Below are 21,606 nucleotides of genomic sequence, written 5' to 3'. Positions count from 1 at the left end.
TGTGACTGGCTTCTTTCACTTAGCATATGTTTTCAAGGTTCATCCATATTGTAGTGTGAATACTTACATTCTTACTCTAATAATGTTCCATTTTATTGATACATCATATTTTATTTATACATAAATTGGTGGGTATTTGAATTGCTTATACTTTTTAGCTATTGTGAATAATGTTGCTATGAGCATTTGTGTATAAATTTTTGTGTGGATGTAATGTTTTCAGTTCTCTTGTGTAGAAACTCAGAAGTGGAATTACTGGTTGTAAGGTAAATCTATGTTTAACATTTCGAGAAACTGCCAAAAGTAATTTCCAGTGTGGCTGTACCATTTCATATTCCCACCAGCAGTGCATGAGTGTTCCAGTTTTCTTCGTATCCTCATCAATAGTTATAATTGTCCAGGTTTTGAGTGTAGCTTTTGTGTAAAGTTGCATCTTCCTATGTTTTTTTATTTGCATTTCTCTAATGACTAGCAATGCTGATCATCTTTTTTTTTTTTTTTAATTGTTTTGCTGAGTGGGGGTACATTGTGGCATCCACAGAAGTTCTTACAATATATGAAATATAACATAGTCGAAATCACCCCATCCATCATTCTCCTTTATCACCTCTTCCCCCATTCCTGTAAGAGTTTCAACAGGTACCATTTTTCCATTTACATACATGTGTACACAGTATTTGCATTGTATTCGCCCTCCCACACCCTTTCCCTTTCCGTTTTCCTACCTCCTCTCCCTTCCCACTGGCAACAACCCCCTTCCCTCAACCTGTTCCGCTCTCTTGTTCTCTGATTTTGAAAAAAAATGATATTTTTGTTTGTTTAAGATAGCTACACAGAGAGTTTACTGTAACATTTCCATGTGTATATGTATTATGGCCCGATTTGGCTCAGCTGATCATCTTTCCATGAACATATTATGTATTTATATTCTTTGAAATGACTATTCAAAGTGCCCATTTTTAAACTGGGTTTTAAAAACTTGAGTTAAAAGTTCTTTATGTATTCTAGATGCAATCTTTTATTAGGTCTATAATTTGCAAACATTTTCTTAAGTTCTATGCCTTGTGTTTTTACTTTCTTGTGAAATATTCAAGTAATTATACTATAATATTTTACTTACAGGAGTTTTATAATATGCTTTAGCATATGGTAGTGCTAGCATAGTCTTTCCTCATCATTCATGGTTTTAGGGTTATCTTCAGTTGCTTGGTTTTCCCAAATAAACTTCCTAATTAACTTGTCTAGCCACACAAAAAGAGCTAGTGTTTTTTGTTTTTATCCCACCTTATTTTGAGGGATAATTTACATTATTTTAACCAATTTGCTGAGTTTCAGCACTTTTTATAGAGCTATTTAACCATTACCATAATTAAGACGTGCAATATTTCCATTACTCAAAAGTGTTTATGTTCCTATACCATTGATTCCTACTCTTGATTCCTGGTCCCAGGTAACCACTTAACTACTTTATTTAAAAAAAAAAGCTAAAGAGCTTTGACTTTTCTAGAATGTCATGTAACTGATTCAAGTAACATGCTTTCTTTTGTTTTTCATGTCTTTCCTTTGATAAGCCATTTTTTGAGATTGATCGTCATTGTTGGGTGGAACACTATAGTGTTTCTGTTAAACATTAAGTAGTATTTCATAGAATCTGTATTCCACAACTATTTTTTCTGTTTATCACAGTTAGGCATTTGAGTTGTCAACAGCTTTTAATTAGTATTAATAAAGTGCTGTGACCATTATTTTGGCCTTGTATTTTGGGCATGGTATTTCATTTCTCTTGGTATATATACCTAGGATTTGGGAATGATAGTCACACCCTGTTGTACTTGTAAGTTTAACTACCAAATAATTTTCCAAAACTGGTTGTACCATTCATATTCCAACTTTTCAGCAATTAGTGAGATTTTTCTAGGTGTTCTATATCTTCATTGTCTATCTTTTCAAAATGTTAGCTATTTTAGTATGTATTATTTTAGTTTTATTTTCATTTCTCTGATTTGTGATGTGCATCTTACATGTATTACTGGCTTTTTGTACACTTTGTCTTTTGTTATCTGTTCACATATTTTGACAATTAAAAGATTTCTTTTTTGTCTTCTCAGTTGACTTATGGGCTCTTTACATGCTTTGGATAAAAGTCTTGTCAGATAAATGCAGAAATGTTTTCTTACAGTCTGTGGCTTGCCTTTTAATCTTGTATCTTTTCAGGAACAAATATTTACTATTTTGAAGATGTCCATTAAATCAATTTTTCTCTTTCACAGCTTGTACTTTTTGTATTCTGTTAGGAATTCTTTGCCTACCCTAAGATTATAAAGATTTCCTGACCCCTCCCCCCTTTTCTAGAAGTTCTAGAACTATATTTATGTTTATTCTACACTACATTCTATTTTTAAAGTTTTTTTTATTAACCCATTAACTATACATGTTTCAACACTTACATAGAGTGTGTCCTTTCTGTATTATGTCTTTATTCTTTTAAGTACCTCTCTTGTAGATCTTCCGAAAATATATAGTAGGTTATTGTGACTATAGTCATCCTGTAAAACATTAGAACTTACTCCTTTTCTAGCTTGTAAATTTTGGTACCTGTTATCCAGCATCCTTTATTCACCCCCACACCTCTTCCCAGTCTCTAGCAATTACTAGTCTACATTCAGGTTGACTTTTTTTTTTTTTTTCCCCTAAGCATCCACATATGAGAGAAAACATACAGTATTTTTCTAGCTTATTTCAAGTAATATAATATCATCTAGTCCATTTATTTTGCTTCAAATGATAGGATTTCATTCTTCTTTATTTATGTCTGAATAATATTCCACATTTTCTTTTATCTGTTGACCCCTAGATAGAAACCTAAGTTCATTCTGCATTTTAGTTATTGCAAATGGTGCCATGATAAATGTGGAAGTACAAGTATCTGTTTGGTATACCCATTTTATTTCCTTTGGCTGTGTACCCAGACGTGTGATACCTGGATCATATGGTAGATCTAGTTTTGTTTTTATTAAGGAGCCTTCACACTGTTCTCCTTGATGGCCACATTAATTTAGATTCTCACTAAAAGTATGTAAGGTTTTCTTTCTCCTCACATTCTCCCCAGTACTTATTATTATTATTATTTTTTATAATGTCCCTTATATCTAGGGTAAGATCTATCAAGGTAGTTTTGATTTGCATGTCCCTGATGTGTAATAATATTGAACATTTGTTCATATATTTTTTGTCCATTCATATTTCTTCTTCTTTTAGGAGGTATGTAGTCAGGACTGAGGTGTGGCTCCAAACCATAGAGTGCCTGCTTTGCAAGTGCGAAGCCCTGAGTTCAAACCCCAGTCAAACCATTAAAAAAAAAAAAAAAAAAAGCTGTGGAGTGACTTGTAATAGAGTGCCTGCTTAGCCAAAAAATTAAAAAAAAAAAAAAGGTGTATTCAGATAACTTACCCACTTTTTAAATTGTTTGGTTTTTTGAGTTCCTTATACATTCTGGATATCAGTTTTGTGTCATATGAACAGTTGGCAAATATTTTTTTCCCATTTTGTAGGTTGTCACTCTTGCTGTACAGAAGCATTTTAGTTTGATGTAGTCCCATTTGTTTGTGCTTGATTTTGTTTCCTATGCCTTTGGGATCATACCTCCAAATCATTTTTTATGCTGATGTTATTTCCTGTACTAGTTTTTTTCCTTGCTTTAAAGTATTTTTTTTTCCTTTTCTTTTTTTTCTAGTATCTTCTTAGTTTCAGGTCTTGTATTTAGGCCTTTGATTCATTTTGAGTTGATTTTTATGCAGGATGAGAGATGGGTATGTAGTGTCAAATCTTCTGCATGTAGATATACAGTTTTCTCATACCATTTATTAAAGAGGCTGTCCTTTCTGCAATGTATGTTTTTGGAATCTTTGTCAAGAATCATTTGGCTATATTATTTCTGGGATCTCTGTTCTGTTCCTTTAGTCTTTGTATCTGCTCTTATGCTAGTATCATGCTGTTTTGGTTACTATGGCTCTGTAGTGTCTTAAAATCAGGAATTGTAATACCTCCAGCTTTCTTACATTTTTTTATCAATATTACTTTGGCTATTTAGGGTCTTTTGTGCTTCCATATGAATTTTAAGACTTTTTTCTAGTTCTGTAAAGAATGTCATTGGTATTTTGAAGAGATTGCATTGATTCTATAAATTGCTTTGGGTAGTATGGACATTTTAACAATAGTAATTCCTTCTAATCCATGAACCTGGTTGTAGTGGTGGGGATCTTTCCATCTTCTAGTGTCCTTCAGTTTCTTTCAGCAGTGTTTCATAGTTTTACTTGTACAGGTCTTTTACTTGTAGGTATCTTTTGTAGCTGTCACAAATGAGATAGTTCTCATGATTTCTTTTTCAGCAAGTTTTTTTTTTTTTTTGCATTTTTATTAGCATACATTAGTTAGTTGTACAGGGGGTGTTCACTGTGACTTTTACATTGTTTGGGCCTCCTCCCCTCCTCCTACCCCCCTCGCTGCTGCCAGGCAGGAAGTTTGTTGTTAATGTACAGAAATGCTACTGATTTTCATATGTTGGTTTTTGTATCTGGCTACTTTACTAAATTCATTTATCAGTTCTAATAATCTTGAATTTTCTGTATATAGAGTTATATCATTACAAACAGGGATAATTATACTTCCTCTCTTCCTACTTGTATCTTTTTTATTTCTTACGCTTGCCTGATGTTCTCAGTAAAACTTCTGCTATATGGAATGTGAGTAGGCATACTTGTCTGGTTCTGGATCTTTGAGGAAATTTTTTTCATCTTTTCCCCATTCAGTATAATACATTTCAAGCTGTTTATGATGTGGTATAACATCAGTGTTCAGGTTTCTCCCTACATGTTCCAGCATCATTTTTTGAAAAGGCTATCCTTTCAAATTTCAGTTAACATTTCCTCTTTAACAAAAATCAATCTGTGTATCTGTTCTTAAGCCAACATGACATTGTTTTGGTTATTGTATTCTTGAAACTCAAGCAGTGTAAATTTGAGGTTATTTTTTCCCCCGAAATTGTTAAGATTTTTTTTTATGTCCTTTGCCTTTCCATATAAAGTTTGGAAGCAATTTGTTAATTTTTCCTCCTCTAATTTTATTTGATTTGCATTATATGCAGACAAATTTGGGGAGAACTTGTCTTCCATGGATGTGGTTTAATTCTTAAGATTCTATAGCAAGATTTGATAGTTTTCATCATACATTTTGATGACCCTCTGTGTTGCTGGTTATTTAATTTGGCCTACTGCCAAGTGTTCTATCAATCCTTTTTTGTTTTTAGTTTATTTTTCAGATAGGGTCTCCTGCTAACTTTTGCCTGGGCTGGTCTCCAACTGTGATCCTTGTCTTCCCTCCCTGAGTATCTGGGATTGTAAATGTGAGCCATCAGGTTAGTTTCTTTCTTTCTTAAATGCTGGCCCTAGAGTTTTATTTATGATGAATTTTTTTTCCTACAAAGTTAATTCACATTAATAGATGTGGAGCTGTATTAAAGTTTTCTGTTACTTTGTGGGTCAATTTTGCTAGTTTTTAATCTTTCAAAAAGTTTGTCTATTTCCAGATTTACTGTTTTTTTTTTCCCCCCCATTACAGTACTATTTTCTTTTTAATAACTGTAGAATCTGTAGTGATGTCCTCTTTTATTCCTGGTACTGGTAATTTGGTTTTTTCTTGATCAGTTTGTCAATTTCAGAAGTTTGTCAATTTTATCATTCTTTATTAAAAGGTCACATTTTGTTCATTGATTTTTTTTCCTCTTTTTTTTGATTTGTATTTGATTGCCTTTATCATTTACTTTTCCTTATTTTATTTTTGACTTTCTCTTTCTCTAAATTTTCTAAGGTATTGAGGCTGTATTATTGATTTTCTGTCTTTTTCCCCGATGTTACTATTTAAAGATGTATGTTTAACAGCTTTCCTTTAGCTTTGTCCTACAAAATTTTATATTTTGTATTTTCATTATCATTCATTTCAGAATGTTTTCTAATTCCATTTGTCTTCTGAGCCATTGATTAACAGGTGTATGTTGTGTAATTTCAAACTATTTGAGGTATTTTATCTCTTATAATTTATGATTTCTAATTCTATTTCACTTGTACAACATACCCTATGATTATGTTCTTTTACAATATGTTAAGACTTGTTTATGGACTCAGTTACATGACTTGCATTCGATCAAATCATCCAATAAATAATAGGTAAAGGTAGGTAATGGTTTTTAAAATCTCGGTTTTTGCTATTTGTGTATATTTATTGTTTGCTGAATTATTATTTTTCTATAATAGTGGCCTTATCTTTATTGTAATTTTGTTGTTTCCTTTAATATATTTTTTGAAGTTCTTTTATTAGGTGCATTCACATTTTTGGTTATTTCTGTTGCATAAGTTAACCTTTATCGTCATGAATTACCTCTGGTAATTCTTTTTGTTTTGACCTGTGTTTTGTCTGACAATATAGTCATTCCATCTTTCTTAGGCTAGCTATGTATATCCTTTTCATTTTAGTTTTGACCTATTGGTGTCAAAAAAATACCTGTATGCGGGTATTTATCATTTCTATTGCTCCTCATTAAAATACATGTTTCCATGTAGTGTATTTTAGGTAAAAAAAAAAAGAAAAACAAAAAAAGCCAACTTCATTTAGCACTTCTTACAGTGAGGACTTGGTAGAAATGAATTTTAATTTTTCTTAGTTCTTTTATGTGGACATATTCTTTGACTTCATTTTTAAAGGGCATTTTTGCTGCATAGAGAATTCTAGCTAAGTTTTTTTTTTTCAAATGAAGTTCTACCCTCATTTTGCTTACATGTATTCAGATGAGAAATTGACTTTGAATTGAATCACTTTCTCCTGTCTATATTTTATTGTCTTGTTCCATTCAGGTTCTGCTTTGGTTTCTAGTAGTTTGGTGTACCTCTGCACAGTCTTTATATTTATCCTGATTATGTTTTGAATTTGATCAAATTTGGAGAATTTTTCATTATTTTAAAAAATAATTGTTCATTTTCTTTCTTCTTTCTGGAGCTCTAATTACATGTAAGTTGTTTTCATGTATTAGGTCCCTGAAGGTACTTTCTTTTATTCTTTCTCTGGTCTTCATATTGGGTAATTTATGTTTCTGTTTTGAAGTTCATTTTCTTTTTCCTTTGTCTTCTTCCATTGAGTTTTAGTTCATATGTATTTCACAGTTTTAGAGTTTCCGTTTTGTTCTTTCAAATCGTATTTTTTTTTTTTTTTTTAATTTGGCAGTACTGGGCTTGAACTCAAGGTTTCATACTTGTTAGGCAGGTACTCTACCATTTGAGCTGTACATACCTGTAGCCCTTAAGTTGTTTCTTTTTGTTGAGATTTCCTATCTTTCATTAGTTATAAGCATATTTTGTTTTATATTATTGTAGCAGTTATAAATAGCCATTGTCAAATATCCACCTGCTCGTGTATCATTCTTATAGTCTCAGTTGATCCCGCCCCCCTCAAGAATGACTTCTGTTTCCCTGGTTCTTTTTATGTTGTGTTATTTTGTGTCAGGTACCAGACATTTATGAAAATAGTACTAGTTCTTGATTGTAATATTTTCTTCTAGTGAATGATCGCCTCCCCTCACATCCCCCCCCCCCCCCGCAAAAAAAAATCAGGCACTTATCTTTGTTAGACTTGAAGTCTAACAAAAGCAAGTTTTTTTCCCCCTCTGGTGTCAACTTAAGTATCAATTTAGATTTTTTTTTTTCCTTTTAGCTCAGATTTTTTTTGAGTCTTTAATTTGCATGCAGGAGACACCAGACATGTAGATAGACAGAATGTACAGTTCCTATCTTAGGCTCTTTCCTTTCTGTGATTTCCTTTTTTTTTTTTTTCCAGCAGGTTGTGTGATTTTCCCCCAGTGACCCATTGGACATGAAAATGGGAACCCACTTCATACTTTCCTCTCCCAGTCTGTATTAATTTTCTCTTCCTGCTTTAACAAATTACCAAAAACTTAGTGGCTAAAACAACACATTTATTCTTTTGAAGTTTTGGAGGCCAGAGTTCAAAATTCTGTGAGATTAAAATTAAAGTATTATTAGGGTTGGTTCCTTCTGGATTCTGTAGGGAAGAATCAGTCTCCTTTTAGAGGCCAACATGCATTCCTTGGTCAAATGGATCCATATTATGTTGTCTTTTTCCTCTCACTTTATCTTCACATTGCCTTCTTTGACCTTTGACTTTCTTGCCTCCCTTTTTATACGGACCCTCTTAGGATGATGCATGTTTTCAATTTTAGTAAATATTAGCAAGCAGTGTACCAAAAATGTTATTTATGTTTACATTCTCATGAAGTCCTCCTGTTGCTTCTCATTCTTAGTATTTTGGGGCAGGGGGCGAGCATAGTACTGGGGTTTGAACTTAGAGTCTTGCGCTTGCTAGGCAGGTAATGATGATGCCCTGGTAGGCAAGGAATTTGAGTTAGGGCAACAAACTGGTTGAGGTGTTCCATTGAAGAATTGATAGTTCCTGTATAACAAACCTGTACCTGAGCTGTAGGTTTAGAGAAACGTAAAGTAATGCTAATGAAGGAATAGCAAGGTCATGTTAGTATAGGCAGCCAGTTGTATGTGGTTTAAGTTATCAAGTCCAGGCTGAGTATGGGGGTAAATGATTTTATAGGGTTCAAGAACTTGTTCAGATGCTGTCTTTAAAGATATTAATGCTACTGATTTTAATTTCTCTTTTCTAAGCATTAGTAGATAATATAACAGTACTATTTGTGATTCAGTGAGAATTCACCTGGGCCCACTGGTTGGTTATGATTAGAGCTTATGTTAAAATGCCAAGGTATGTTTGTGCTCCTTGATGATTTTTAGCTTTTGTAATGTCTTAAGTAATTTGTTACACACTTTCATGTATAATTGTGAACTTTAAAACGTACTCTTTTCCCTTGTTTTCTCCCACTTGAATTTAAAAAAGAAAATTTGAATTACGATAGTAATGTCTGTTTACATAGATCTATTGATTAAGTGTTGCGGAAACATGGAAGGATGAGGAGCAGTCTTTTTCAGTGAAAAAAAAGACTCAAGGCATACAAGGATGAATTTTTTTGTACATTGTTTTAAAAGTATTTGTGAGTATAGTTAATTCTGACTAACAACAATGAAAGTGATTAATTAACTCAAAAACCTACTCTTATAATGGCTTTTATAGAGTTGGACTAAAATTTAATTTGGGGGCACTCCACTGCGGAAGAACTCAAAGCTTATAGAAAGTAATGTACATAAGGTTTTGCTTTGCTAATTACAAAAATTTTGTACTTAAAACAGATTAACTAAAGAGGTCTAAATAATATGATTTTGCTGCCCCATTCAGTATATGCTTGAAAATTGTAATGCTGTATTTTTTTTTTTTATGAGCTCTGAAATTTGTGCTGGTCTTTTTTCCCAGTTGGGCCTGATTAGTGAGGTTTTTTCTGGTATGGCTTAATTTTTTCGTTAATGTTGAAATGATGTGGGATTATGGGTTAATGTCAATAGGGGAAAGGTGTTTTGGAGAGAATTATTGTAATGGAAAAATTCAGGGTTTTCTTAATTCAAATTCATGTTTTGAATTTAGAAATGTATTATTTAAATATATTAGTCTTGAGTGCTTTATAACCTGAAAATAATTAGAACATGAAGGGAAGATAACCGTAATTAATATTTCAGCAAGCTCAATGCATAAATTAACCTGGGGATAAAAACTCCAAAGAACAAAAAACTTTGTGCCAAGAGAATGAGAGATGTTTTAAAGAACAGGTAGGAGAGTTAATAAGCAGTATTTTGGGGATTAGGGTTAGAGTCTTTTTAAATTTTGCAGTTTTAGGAACAGTACTAAGATGTCATTATCTAATCCCTTTACTTTATGGACCAGACATCCTGCATTCAGATGGTTAAATAAGCCCCCAGGTCAGCATACATAGGTTGTTGGCAAACAAGTGTTACCTATGCTGGTCCTCTTAACTGTTTTGTGACTTTTTCTGTTTCATTATTTGTGCCAGTAATTAACTACTAACTGACTTTTACCTTCAATCATCAATCGCTTTATTGGCAATACATAGATGAGTAAGACAGCTCCTGCCCTCCCATGTTCATATGAGGGAGACACAAATAGACATAGCAAGTTTTTCATACTTGTTTGTGTAAGAAGTATGACATAGCAAGTTTTTCATACTTCTTTGTGTAAGAAGTATGAAAAAGTCTTTGTGGGTATTTAGAGATTTTCCACAGAGAAGATGAAACTTGAAGCAAAGATTAATGGGAGGCTTTTAAAAAGAGAACTGAATCAGTACATGGAAGTATAGTAGGTTTCTAGGAAAGCTCTAGAGCAAAGGTTTGCAAACTTTTTTTTTTTTTAAAGGTGGAATAATAAATACTTTAGGTTTTAGGTTCTTAGGTAATCATTTGTGTAAAAAGCATTTTTAGTTCCCAAGCTTTAAAGACCTGATTGGTTATTCATGAATCCCTAGTTTAGAGCCTGGGATTGGCCACAGAGTGGGGGCATGGAAATCAAGGGCTCTATTATAGACACATCTTAGATTTGTCTTATTCTTTGTCCAGTATCTACTCAAATATTATAGTGCTGGAAATGACAGTCACATAGTTAAGTAAATAAAACACAGTGACTTCTAAGGATTTGATTGAAATTGGATTATTTACTTGTCTGTCTGTCTGTCTGTCTATCTATCTGTGGCAGTACTGGAGGGTTGAACTCCAAGCTTCATGCTTAGTAGGCAGACATGACACTCTACCCCTTTTGTGTTGGTTATTTTTTTGAGATGGAGTCTCACTTTTCCCAGCCTGGAGAGCTCAGGCTAGTGTGCCCAGCATTAGAGATATGGCTTCTAGGAAAAGTTTTGCTTAGTCTGTCCTCAAACCATGATCCTCCCGATCTTTGCCTCCCAAAGTAGCTAGGATTATAGGTTTGAGTCACCATGCCTTGGCAATTCTTCATTTTCTAAACTGTCATCTTAACAAGGTTGATGTCTGTTCTCAAAGTGGTATAATTTTTTCTTGTGCATTTTATAAACAGTGTATTTTTATATCTTATACTTATTATAAACACCATTTTTCACTTTTTATCTCTTTGCTGGTATGTAGCATTGCATTTGACATTCATATATTAAGTTAAACTTAATTAACTTAGCAAATTTTTACTAACTTGGTTAATTTGACAGGGTTGCTTCTTTGTGTGTTGGTTATTTTTGAGAGGTAGAGTCTTGCTTTATGCCTGGGTCAACCTGGACCACAATCTTCCCATTTGTTCTTCCCTAAATAGCTGGTGATAAAAGTGTACGCCACAGTGCCCAGTCATTGGTTGAGCCACTGTGCCTTGTGCTTTGGGCTTTCTATATAGTCTATCCTACCTTTATAATTAGTGCTTTATAATTTATGATAATTTTATTTCTTCTGTTTTCAATATTGTAACCATTTTATGTGTTTGGAATGTTCCTATCTTCTGTTTTCTAGAATAGCTACATATAATTTTATAAAAATTCTTGAATATTTGATGAAACCAACCTGTTAAACTCTTTGGGCTTGGTCTATTTCTTTGTCTAATCTTTTTCTTGGTCTAATCTTTGGGAAGATTTTATACTAGTAAGCAGTGAATCGTTGCCTTTTTGTGTTTCTGCTACATTTATCTACAGTCATATACACCTATAGTTGTATAGTTAGGCCTTGATTTTTCTGATATTTATTCATGAATCCTCCAGTGTTTTTATCTCATTTTTAATAACAATTCCTGTTGGGTTTGTTTCCTTCTTAGTTTTACTTTCTTTAGGTTGACTCTTTTTTTTTGTTGTTTAAAGTCCCTTGGCGTTTGTGGTGAATTGTTTTGGGGGTCCCCACTCTGTACTAAAACCTGCAGATGCTAAAGTTTGTTATGTAAGATGGCATAGTGGTATTTGTGTAGATCCTATATATCCTCCAGTATACTTTTAATCATGTCTAGATTACTTATAACACCTAATACATGTAAATGATCTGTAAACAGCTGTTATACTGTATTGTTTAGGGAACAATAAATAAGTCTATAAATGTTCAGTACAGATGCAATTTTTTTCCCTCCCAAGTATTTTCAATCCTTGGTTAGTTGCATCTACACATGCAGAAGCCACAGAGAGGCAACTGTATATACATGGACAAAATGTTTTCAAAACTATCTAGTACTTGTAGTCCTTAGTTGTCTTATTTTTAAGCCCCCTCCTTCCCCCCCTTTTTTTTCCCTCTGGTGGTGCTGGGGGTTTAAACTCAGGGCCTCCTGCTTGCTAAGCAGGTGCTCTACCACTTGAGCCATTCCACCAGCCCTGTTACAGAGACTAGCTCAGTTAACTTTAAAAAAAAAAGTCCCATTTTAAGGCTTTGTTATTTTCCTTTGGTAATGTTTAGCTAATATCTCTAACCTCTGTGCTTCTAACTGAAAGTTAACTGTTAACCATTTGGGATTTATAAAAAACAGTGAATAATCTAAGAAATGCTACATCACCGTGTGTGTGTGTGTGTGTGTGTGTGTGTGTGTGTGTGTCTGTGTGTCTGTGTCTGTCTGTGTGTGTAGGTCAGTCTCAGTATGTTGCCCAGGCTGGCATGGAACTTGCACTACTCCTGCCTCAGCCTCCTAATAGGAGAGATTTTAGGGATGTGCCACAGCATCCAGTTTTACTGCTGTTTTTGTTGACCCCGAAGTCGAAATTCTGTGGAAAAGTATGGACAAAGTATGGATCACAGGGTTGAAAAGTGATTCAGAAGAGATGAACTCGATATTTAAGATTTCTTAATGAATTTATTTACCTTATATTTCCCTTTATGTGTTACAAAAAGAATGAAATGTGGTAACAATTTATCTTTCACTTATAAAATAGTTTTAGGCGCTAATTCTAAGTGTAATCACAGCTTAATTTGAAGTGTTTTTCTTTGTGGTACATGAAATAGGCACCTTAAATTTGATTAAGTCTTATATTCAGTGATAGACTAATTCTGTAGTTTTGTTTGCGTAAAAATTATTCCACGTAAACAGTTTTTGGTTATTTTGTTTTATACTGAGTTTCCATTGACTTCTAGTTTTACTGTATGCTTTTGAAAAGTTACTTGAGTGGTTCTTTTGGTATTACTTGGCTTATTTCTTTATCCCCAATACTACTTTTAACTTAAAGAGAACCAGCCACTATCTTTTAAAGCTTGTTTGAAGCTCATCTCTCTTCTGACTTCTTTTAAGAGATCTGCTCTGTTTTCTGCAATTTCACTTTGTGTATAGGATTTATTCAGCTTCTACATCTGGGTGTTAATTGTTTCAGCTCTAGAAAAGATTTAGCTACTACATCTTTATTGCCTTTTTTCCCATTTTATATTTCCAACTCTAGAGTTGGTATTAGATCTACAATAGAGTTCCTATTCTTGACTTTACTTTTACGTTTTCCATCTCTTTGTGTTTGTTCTGCATTATGGATAATTTTTAGTGTTGTCTATTTTAGCTCATTAATTCTCCAGCTTCAATTAATAAGAACGTTCTCTTTCCCTTTTCTGCCAGAGAGGTAAAGATTTTTGTTTCTTTATGTTATGGTTTGGGTTTTTTTTTGATGTGGAGAGGGATATTTTTAGCCTATCATTTTATTATGAAAACGCTACCAGGGATTCAGGTTTATTTGGGAAGTCTTGGGTGCAACTCTGGGCCTAATTTGTCTCCTAAATGATTTTTGAAACCAAAGCTGTAGGTGTCAGGGCATTTTATTTACTTTTGGCACTTGCTGAATTTCTTTTTAATTTTAGCCTTTTTGTTGCCTGGTAAGCCATTCAGATTTGAAATATTTTATCTATCAGTTTTAATAGTTTTCTTTTCTATCAGAAAGATTTTCCAATATATTTAATTTGCTAGTTGACCACATGTTTGGAAATTGAATGACCTGGAGTGTCTTAGTAATTATACCATAATTTAATGAAATGTAAATGAAATGTTGGGGACATTTGTCAACAATCCTTTAAATTTGTGTGCTTTGAAAGAAAATATATATATAGGTATAAAAGAAAGAGGTTTGTAGAAAATGTTTGACAATATAAAGTGTTCATACTATTTGACCTAGTGATTTTGCTTCTAGAAATTATACTTAAAGATTTATGTGGGATGGCATATTAGATAGGATATACATTCCATGTATTAAAGAGACTTAAATTGTGTCTTTAGAGAGACTGTTTAATATTTCTAGTAGTTCATGGCAAAAATTCTACTGGTGGTAAGGCAGCTGTTCCATGATGCTTTTTATAGATCCAGGTTTTTCTATTTTGTTGGCTTCTTATTGATAGTGTGTTGTTCTTTATGCTGCATTTCAAGAAGCTGATTAGAGGAAGAGGAAGCATAATGCAGCAACTTCTACTCTTCTTCTTCCTAAATAGAGGTTGCAGTATGTAGCTCAGGCTGGCCTCAAACTCTCATGATCTTGTCTCAACCTCCCAAGTATCTGGGATTACAGGCATGTACCATCATGGTCCTCTCTCCTGCATTCCCACCCCCAAATTGGTGAGAATTTAGTGAGTACTCCTAGCTGCAAGAGAGACTGAAATATGTTTTATCAGATCCTGAGAACAGTTAGGGTAGAAGACAGTAAGAGAGCACTTCTTGCAAAATAGGCTGTATTAGTAATACAAATGAGTTCATATGTCATTGGTAAATTAGGGGATTATGTCTATATGACACAGAAGTCTTACTGCTGCACTTTTTTTTTTCCTCTCATAGTCAAATTATAAACTTCAGTAGGAAAAAAGGCTCTCACTTTGCTGCACTAACAGCAGGAGTCTTTCAGTTTATATTTTAAGAAAATTAAAGATGACCACCTTTATCCAAGACTACTACTGAGAAAGAGGCTTGCCTAGTCTTGTACAGCTCTCAGATATTTTTGTTGTTTCAGCATCTTACAGTTCTGATCTAATTAAAGGGTTGCTAACATTCTAACTTTATTGTTTTGTGCACTTTTAATATCAAGCTTGGCAATCTGTAACCATGCTAAAGTTCATACTGTCTCCAGGTACTAGTTAGTATTTTTGAAATCCTATAGTTTGTATGTTGCAGAGCTTTTGAGTAGCATTTAGTGCTCCTTTCCTTGTAGATCCTCTTATGTGTTACACACATTCTTTGCGTAATCACCAAATGCTAGATAATTTCTTTGACAGTATTAGATACATTGTATTTTAAATATTTTACATGTGTAAATTTCTAGCTGCTCAAAAACAGTCCTATTGAAATAGATACTGCTTTCTCCATTTTAAAAAGATGAAGATAATGAATTGATAAATCAATTACCTTGTTTTGAGTCTTAAATACATAGTAACAAGGCTGAGATTCTAACCCAAATCTCATGTTCTCTACAGTCTGAATTCATGATTACTATGAATATTACATAGTAATGTAATATTCATAGTAATATTTCCTAAAACATATATGTTTTAGGAAACAGAAGTTACTTTTGGCTTGATGCATACCATGAGCTTTAGCTAGTCTCTTTGCTATGTTATAACTAGGAAAGCCCTTTTAATTATCAAAAAGGTAGTTCAGACTGTTAAGAAAGTTGTTATGTGCTAGTTTGAAGTGTTGTGGGCTGGTGTCGAGGGTCCTTGCCTTCATAGGTCAGAGAACTTGCTTGTGAGGCAGCTTATTGATTTTTGAGTCAAAGCTGGAGAGAAAGGAAAGGCTACAGCTAGAGCAGTACAGCGGTGCCTGGAAACCGGTAGCTTTCTGCTCAGGTGAAGGCTGGGGCTTTTATGGATGTTTTAACTCTAGGTTTGGGTAAGGGTTAGGTGGGCTCTTTTCATTGGCCATGGATTCGCAGGCTTTCTTAGATGAACTGATCTGTCTGCCCCTTATTTGGGGTCAGGGGGTGGGGGGGACCAATCTTGAGAGCATTTTGATCATCAGCCCTGTGGGAGATCTGTCAGACCCTGTATCTCCTCTTCAGGATGTAGGAATGCAGGTTTATAACTCCTTCTCAGGATGCAGGAACCATAGTGTTCTCCATGGGGGGATGGGATGGATACTCACTCATCTGCCTTAGGTCTCCAGACCCAACAAGTGCCCCCTCTGAGACAAGTACCCAACTGCTGTTGGGGAGAGGAGTGATGACTCATCTAGCTACTTTGTGCTGACAATGGGGTGATGGGGGGATAGGGTGGTGGTACTTGTCTCAGTGGTTGACCTGTGTAGTCTCCAGAAGCCCCCAGTAGAACTGTGTGGAGGGTTCATGCGTAGGCAGAGGTGAGTATTCCTTGACTAAGAGCTGGAGTTTGATCCATTGGACCTGTTGAGATAATGAATCTGGAGAGACCATTCATTATGCAAGGCCCAAATAGGAATATTAGAAGGAACCTAAAAAGGGGTCTGACAAGGGCTGCATATCTAGGGATCCAGATTCTGCAAAATCCTGTAACTCCCAAGAAAGCTCTAAGCTGCTTTATGGTCTGGGGGAGTGGGAAATGGAGGATTGGGTTTATGCCCTCATGATTCAGGGAATGAGTCTGTCCCTTTAAGAACACACATAGGTAAGTGACCTGAGGGAGGCATAATTGAGCCTCTTCCTTGGAGACTTTGTATTCCTGGGAGTCCAGAAAGTTTAAAAGGGACTCAGTCGCCCTGGAGATGAGGGGCTCTGTGGCTCCGCGCAGAAGTAAGTCATCAACATATTGAAGAAGGGTGTCCTCTGAGTATTGCCAAACTAACAAATCTCTGGTTAGAGCCTGTCCAAAAAGATGAGGGCTTTCTCTAAACCCCTGTGGCAAAACTGTCCAAGTTAGTTGTTGTGAAGGGTTATTGGGATCTTCAAAGGCAAACAGAGACTGAATGTCAGGATGCAGAGGAATGCAAAAGAAGGCATCCTTTAAATCTAGTACAGAGTAATATTGGGCTTTTGAGGGTATTTGAGCCAATAGAGTGTAGGGATTGGGAAGAGTTGGGTGGAGGGGAATGAGTGCTTCATTAATGAGCTGGAGGTCTTGAGCCAATCTCCATTTGTTTGGCCCCTGGTGGACAGCAAGAATAGGGATATCATAGGGACTGGAACAACTAATTAGTGGCCCTTGTTTTTTTTTTAAGGAATTTATGATTGGTAGGAGGCTTGTTGTCTCTCAGGCTGGAGGGGATACTGTTTTTGATGTGGAAACTGTGAGGGATCTTTGTGTTTTATTTGAATTGGGAGGGCCGTTTTGGTTCACCCTACAGTCATTCCATCAGTCCACACTGTGGGATCTACTTGTTCCTGAAGAAGAGGGTAGCAGAGATAGTTGCCTAGAGGGAGTAGAATTTGAACTGTTAGTTGAGATAGTAAATCCTGTCCCAGCAGAGGCACTGGAGTCTTAGGGACGATGAGAAAAGAGTGACAGAAGTGGAGGTCTCCCCAAGAACAGGCCAGAGGCCGAGTAAAATAGCACTCTAGGAGCTGGCCAGATATACCCCGAATGACAACTTTGTTATTGGACCGGGGACTGGAAGAGAATGGTAAGATGGAGAAACAGGCTCCACTGTTTAGGAGGAAAATGACCTTTCACTTCTCTACCATTATGGCTACCTGAGACTCCTCAACATTGATGTTAAGAAGTGGAACCTGGAAAGGGGGGCTCAGGACCCATCAATTCATAGGAGGTGGTACCCCGCCTTCCATCTGGAGACAAGGGCACTTAAACTTCCAGTGGTTACCTTTGTAGAGAGGGCAGGGTCCTGGTGGGGGCCGGGGCTGCTTCCTGGGCTGTCCACCTTTTGGGCATTCTTTGCCCTTCTTGTCCACAGTGGTAGCAAGCTCAGGATGTAGACCCCAGTTGGGTGGGGCACTCCCTGAGAGCTGCAATGAGGTCATGGTGTCTTTTGTCTTTTTTTCTTTCTTTTTAGTGACATTTTGGTTGTAGTATACATGCATGGCTAGTTGCATTAGTTGGTCCAATGATTTTTTTCCTTCAGCCATAGACTTTTGGAGTCTTCTATGGATATCTGGGGCTGATTGAGTTAGAAATTTACCTTTGAGGAAAACCTCTTGCACCTGTGACTCTGGGTCCACTGTGGTATGATTTCTGATAGCATCCTTAAGATGCTGTAGAAAGGTAAGGGGGTTTTCTTCAGTGCCTTGTACTACAGTCACCTGGGAATAGTTAAGAGGTTTGACTTTGGCCCTTTATAACCCTTCCACTATAAGATGGATCAAGTGGTGACACCATTCATCCTCCTCACCATTTTGATCCCAATGTGGGTCTGCCAAGGGGACTGCCTTTGCCCCTGTGGGTACAGGCACATTCATTCCCTCATTTCCAGGTGCCATGGGTATTGGGGCTCACTGTAGATGGAAATCGTCCCCAACCTGAGTGGCTTGGGCTAGGACCCGTTGCTTTTCTGTGCTTTATTATAGAAGCATAATATCCTTCCATGCCAATTCAAAGGTTTGGATCATAGAGATACAGGCTTGGATGAATTGGTCTGGGGCATCATTATAGTTACCCAGATCTTTTTAAATCTCCTTTAGATCTGATAACTGGAAGGGGACATAGACTTGCCCTCTTCCTACCACTGCCTTTGAAGGGGGAAACATCCATTAGGAGGTTCTGAATATTGGGGTGGCTTAGAAGGTAGGGCAGAGGGTGGAGCAGTAGGGATGGGGGCCTTGTCATTGGTAAGGGGTTTTCCTGGTCCTCCTCCTCCTCCGTGTTTACAAAGAATGGCCAGTGTTTGAATATCTAAATAGCAATTATGGAGCCATTCTGGCTGGTCTCGGAGATAAATGAAAAGCTGTTTATAGGGGACCTCAGTCCACTTTTCCTCCGTTTTACAGAAAAGGTCTAATTGGAGTATGGTATTATAATTTAAGAGGAACCCTGTGAAGGCCACTTCTCTTGGTCACCCAAGGGATACCAAGGCCAGGCCTCAGTACAAAGAAAGATGAGGGTTTTTTCTTAAGATTGATAGGGTCAAGGTCCTTCTAGTGTTTCAATAGACAGGGTAGTGGAGACTGCTTGCATACCAAGGCCAGAAGACTGGAAGGGGCAGGTCCCATCTAGAAAAACTTGTCAGACTCCCCTTTTGTTGGTGTCCCAACTGGACAGGCGTCCCTGTCTCGTGACTTCCTTCCACCATCCATGACCAGGATCGAAGGAAGTGAGTGGTTGGAATAGGCCACATGACCGATGCAGTGAGAGAAAAACTGTAGGATCCTGCCTTTTAGCCAAAAGCAGCAGCCTCTTTAACAAAAGCTACCTCTTTAACAAAGGGATGCATCACCTGGAGAGGTGCCTGGAAGGTTAGAGAAGTGTACTCGGAGGGGGTCCCTGCGCGATCACAGTGTCACAAGGGGACAACTAGTGTTAATGTTTGGAGGAAAACTTTTATGCTGAGGCCAAACGTATAGGAAATTTTAAATGAGAAATTTAGAGACCATAGCAACGCCCATTTTTTGTTGTTCCTGAAGGTTATATTAGTGCTTTTTGGGACCATAACCTTGAGGTAAGAATTGGCTCCAAGGGCTGGGTTGGTCAGGCTCAAGGCATGAGGTGGGGCTGGGAATGGTGCTTGTGCAAAGTGCCACCACCCACCCCCACGCCGGGGATGAGCAATCCTGTCTGCTCAGGCGTGACCCTGTGGCCCGTCACCTCCCTGCGCCCCCCCCCCCACCAGGTTTGCTCACCTGTGCATGTTTGTTTTTTTCCTCTCATCCCTTTTAGGGAGAGTGGCAGTGGGTCGCAGTCTCTGCAGTGTATGGATGGCTGCTTCAGATGCTTGTGGGCCCTCTCTATGGATTGCTTTAGCTATGGCAGGCGTTACCGCTGCCCCCAGAGGCTGGCATCCCTGTGCATGTGCATGTCTGTTTGTTTTCCCTCCTCCCCTTGTGGGGGTGCTGTTAGGGCATGTGTGTAGCGTGCCAGCAGTTTTTTGCAGGCACCTTTGCCTCTGCTGCCACCCAGCAGCTGATTTAAAGTTGTTGTGGACTGAGGGGCATGACAAACTAGGTGTGGGAGTAACTTAAGAAAGTTACAAGGTACCATGGTGTGAGTTTTCCATGGGAAGCCAGGGTCCCAGTAAGCACATGGATGGGAAGGCAGATGAAGGAGAAGGTGGTGGAACTGGGGAGGGAGCAGAATGGGTGTCCTGATATCTTAGGTAAGGGAGGGGGAAGGCGGAGCCTGGTTAATGGACATGTGCCTGAGGGATTAACGATTATGTGTGCTTCTAGGTTGCTCCCATTAATTGATATTGGAACACTCTGAGCCACATGAAATCTCCACTCTTGGGTCAATGCCTCTGGCAGAAAGGGTATTTGACAGGTTGGAAAAGACAAAAAGTCATCAGGTACCAAAATCAATCAGGTCTCCTCCAGTGTAGCATAAGGCATACCCGAATAAACCCTGGGCTCTGTCTCAGCCTACAGGGAGGGAGCAAAAGCACCCCCAGAGCCAGAATCGCTGTGAGGCCAAAGTTGGCTAGGAGCTGTTGATTTGATACCACGATAGGAAAGTCCCTCAGGAAGATAGGAACAGAGACAGGGTGAGCAGCTCAAGGAAGCCTGCTTTTGGCTATTCCTCAGCAGGGGGTTCCCCTAGCAGGAGCATCCAGCAGGGTGCCAGACACTCATGGTTGAACCTTAGGCATGCATGCCCCTGTTGGTTTGGCACTCAAGTCACACTGACCTTGGTCCAGGAGAAATGTCCCCTCGTGAGGTTGCCAAAATGTTATGTGCCAGTTTGAAGTGTTGTGGGTTGGTGTTGAGGGTCCTTGCCTTCACAGGCCAGGGAACTGGCTTGTGAGGCTGTTGATTGATTTATGAGCCAAAGCTGGTATACGAAGTAGGATTTATTAGAGAGAAAGGAAAGGCTACAGCTAGAGCAGTGCAGTGGAACCCAGATACTGGTAGCTCGTTGCTCAAGTGAAGGCTGGGGATTTTATTGGGGCAGGGACAATCTTGAGAGCATTTTGCTCATCAGCCCTGTGGCAGATCTGTGAGACCTTGTATCTCCTTTTCAGGATGCAGGAATGCAGGTTTATAACTCCTTCTCATGATGTAGGAACCATAGTGCTCTCCATGGGGGGATGGGACACTCACTCATCTGCCAGGTCTCCAGACCCAGTAAAGTGATTGTATAAGTCAGGTCAGCAAAGTATCAAATTCTTTAAAGAAAACTGTTTAACAGGTTTTCAAAGACTATGAGGTACAATTGGTTTATTCAGCAGCAAACTTTTCCTAAGTATATGCCTGTTACTTTGCCATACAGTAGATGAAGATACAACTTGGGGTCTATGTCTGTCATTACAAGACTCATAGTCTAGGCGGAAGAGATAAACAGTATATCTGTAATAGACATGAGAATTCATTTGGAAATATGTTTCAGAAAACATAATTCTCTTTGGGTTTGGGAATGTGTTAGCTAATACTTCTGGAAGGAAGAGGTAGGTGAGCATTGTGTTAAAGGTAGGTAGGAATTTGCCAAATGGGGAATTGAGTATAGGGAAAGATGGGAATGTTTTTTTCAGGCAGCAGAGGCAAGCATGGTAAAAATCATAGAAATGTGTAAGAGCATATTTTGTTCGTAGCTCTGTATGTTACATGTGATAGAAGTGGTGGCTATG

The 21,606-nt window shown here is 37.2% G+C and overlaps 1 protein-coding gene across 6 annotated transcripts in view; it reads left to right on the top strand.

Annotated features, from left to right (window-relative positions):
- Kdm6a (lysine demethylase 6A) overlaps positions 1-21,606 on the top strand; it is a 198,442-nt gene that overhangs the window by 80,455 nt on the left and 96,381 nt on the right. The gene's annotated exons all lie outside the window — the stretch shown is intronic.

This window comes from Castor canadensis, chromosome X, assembly GCF_047511655.1.
Source record: "Castor canadensis chromosome X, mCasCan1.hap1v2, whole genome shotgun sequence".
NCBI classification, from domain to species: domain Eukaryota; kingdom Metazoa; phylum Chordata; class Mammalia; order Rodentia; family Castoridae; genus Castor; species Castor canadensis.
This window is presented reverse-complemented; position numbering and strand designations above follow the sequence as displayed.